Source organism: Opisthocomus hoazin, chromosome 8, assembly GCF_030867145.1.
Source record: "Opisthocomus hoazin isolate bOpiHoa1 chromosome 8, bOpiHoa1.hap1, whole genome shotgun sequence".
Lineage (NCBI taxonomy): Eukaryota > Metazoa > Chordata > Aves > Opisthocomiformes > Opisthocomidae > Opisthocomus > Opisthocomus hoazin.
In genome coordinates, this window is record NC_134421.1 from 21,264,221 (window position 1) to 21,267,435 (window position 3,215).

Sequence of the window (3,215 nt, forward strand, 5' to 3'; positions counted from 1 at the left end):
TCCCGGCCTTGGAAAACACATTACACTTGTTTTCAGAGATTTGCACCCTTTCACAGGTGACACTCAAGCTGTTTGCATTGTCCTAGAAAGACTTACAAAATCCCGCTCGGATCTGAGATTGCCAAGAGGTTGCTTCTCCTGAAAGCTGTCATGTACACTACCTAAGAGAGTGTTTTGAAGGCATAAGTAACATATTGTCTTGCTCTTGACTCAGGCTGTTAATAAATAAAGAGCACACACAATATGGACATTTACAAAATATTAAACAAAACGGTAACTTTAACATTTCATCTCTGTGACAAGACCTTGCTTTTTTTCTGACAAGTGACTACATTTTACACATACACGCACACACTTCTTACACAAATTGACACTGACAAGAAAAATACTCTTTGCCATCACAGCAAGGTGTCACTTAAAACTTTGATTGTCAAGCTCTTACAACACATAATTCAAAGAGGTATTTCTTATGTCATGTTGCAGGATTCATAAGAATGCATATTCCTTGGTCAGAAAAAAAGGGAATAAACAGATCAACTCCTCTCTGGAGGCAAGGGGAAAGGAAAATAATTAAGGTAGAAATATACAATTTTTCAGGAAAGAATAGACTAAAGAATCTATCTACAATCTCTATGGACGAACTACTACTACAAACAAACAAACAAAAAAATCCCAAATCAACCCTCTCTCTTCCAACAAGAAAAGTAAAATATATCAGAAACCCCAAAATGTGTTTAAGGTGTGACTACTCTAGGACAGGTCATTGCTCGCTAAGTGCTGGGTCGAACACCCACGGCACTTGGAGTTGGTTGTGAAGTTGATGGAGTTGCATCAGCAGACACAGCATGAAGAAAGGTATCAAAGTGCAATAGCACTATTAGGCCATTCCGGTGCCTGGTGTACAGGGATATATTTACCTCTGATGTTCTTTCAGAGGATTGTAACTTTCCTGGAATCTCTCTCCAGATATCTCAGTGCACCACTTTGCAGCTTCTATTTGGAAAACCAGAGCACTGATTTCACTTAGGCAGTTTCCAAAAGCCTTACTTAAATTTTTAGTCTTGTCCCATATTTCATTATGCAAAGGGGACAAATAAAGTTGGCAAGATGAAGCCTCCTACAGGTATGCTGAAAGGCCTTGTTAAGGCAGACATTAACTGGTCCTGCTCATGCTCCAAGGAAAAAGGTTTGCTCTCAGCAGACACAAAGCAGTGTAGCTGCATTAGCGTGACACAGAGTCAAATCTTCTATTTTCAGCACTTCACCCTAGAAACACAGGCAGAATAAACCCATGTGAGTGACCAAAAGGTCAGGTAGGCACTCCATATAATTTATGGGGGGGGGGGGCATAAATTTTTATTTACTGGACAAATCTCCTTCAGATCATAGAAAGCATGTACATTATTCCCTGAGTGAACATATCACATAGGTTTGCACTAGTAGATGTCCCCCACAAAAAATGCAGGTATGACAGTGGTCCAGTGACAAAACCAACCCTTTGAAACTCAGTCCTGAGTTCCCTCCTTTAATTCTTATCATTTGCCACAGCTGAGGCAATCCTTTGCACAGTGAAGTTTATGTTGTACTAATAAAGCAAAGTGCCTCAACCTATTTATACCACGTTACCTGAGAGTTTAAAACAGCATCAACATATTCAGAAAATATGTACTTTGCATTTTCAGAGTAGCCTCTGCTAAAATACACAGTACTTGTTACCTTCCTTTGACCCCTGCAAAACCAGACCTACAATAGGAGAATGAGCTGAATTCTCCTCAACTGTTAACAGTAAGTTATTTGACAGGCTCCAGTCGCACCTATGTAAAATTATTGAAAACAACGGCATTGCAAAGCAAGTAATCTAGAAAGATTAACGGGTTGGTACTGCTCAAACTGAGGACTAAATTTTTAGTCAGTATAGCCCTTCCAAACTGGTGCTGACATAAAGAGCTCCACTTTCCTTTAAGAGCCCATGTCAACCATTTGGCTTGGTATTTAAAAGAAGTACTTCAACATGGAGAACATTTGACTCTGGAAGTAATTTGGAGGCAAAATACAGTACAGAAAATATACTCTGCGTGTGGGACCGTAGGTTAATTTTCAAAGTATAGTCTGCAGTAAAGATGACTTGCATATCATTTAGGAGTGATGACAATATACTCAAAACTGGGAGAAATAGAGAAAAACAGGACAGAGGCTGATTTGAGACTATTTACAGAGCTTTGTCCCAGGCTTCTGAAGAGTAATTTCCAAAGTATATATTGAAGATATCTGGGGGCAAATGACAAAGACAATTTTTATCTTAGCCAAATACGAAAGTGAAAAATTGGCCCAGTTTATTTTCTTGGCATCCCAGATACACTTGGGAGCAAATATAAGGAAGAAAATACTTTACTTTTTAGTAGGAGTCTGAAGCTAACTTCTTTTACAGGTTTTTATAAATTTTTCTTCACATGGTTGCATTGGTGCAAGCTGGTATCTACCATCTTTGTAAGCCCAAGTAAGACTGAAATGATTGACACACAACATCTGTGAATTTAATCAAGGTTAAATTCTTATGTGTTATTCATTTAAACCAGAAATTTGTAATGAAATGGGAAATATACCTCCTGCCTAATTATTGTTGGGGCTTTTCACCAAAAGACTGTCCTTAGTTACAATAATGAGACAATACTTTTTAGCAGACAAAAAATTCACACCAGAGAGAAATAATAAAGGAGTCAAAGTACCAAAAACTCAGTAATTATTTATTAACATATGTTTCAGAGAAAGAATACAGAAGGAAAATTGTAAATAGTTGTATCAGAATAAATAACATTCCCCAAAATGTTCTCAAAGGAAATTAGTACCAAAAACGAAGCATCTGAACCAGTAAGGCAATATGTGGAATGGCAGCACTGTAAGGGAATTGTCAGAAATTGTTTTCTGCCCCCAACACTGTCAGCCTTTCTCTCAGTTCCAGAGAGAGAAAAGATCATGCACTTTCATGTAAGCGGGGATAAGAATTCTTTTTTAATCCCCAGATCATCTCTCAGATTTGCTCTCAAATACGGAAATAAAGAGCCTGGACCACTTGCTAACAGGGTAGACCTTGCTTTGATTCCTTAATTTTCAAGCATTTAGAAATCCATTGGCTTTTCTTTGCATTCATTTTGGTATGTGTTTATTAGCTATATTAAATTCTTCGCTTAGTGTTTCATATACAGTGTTATCTTTGG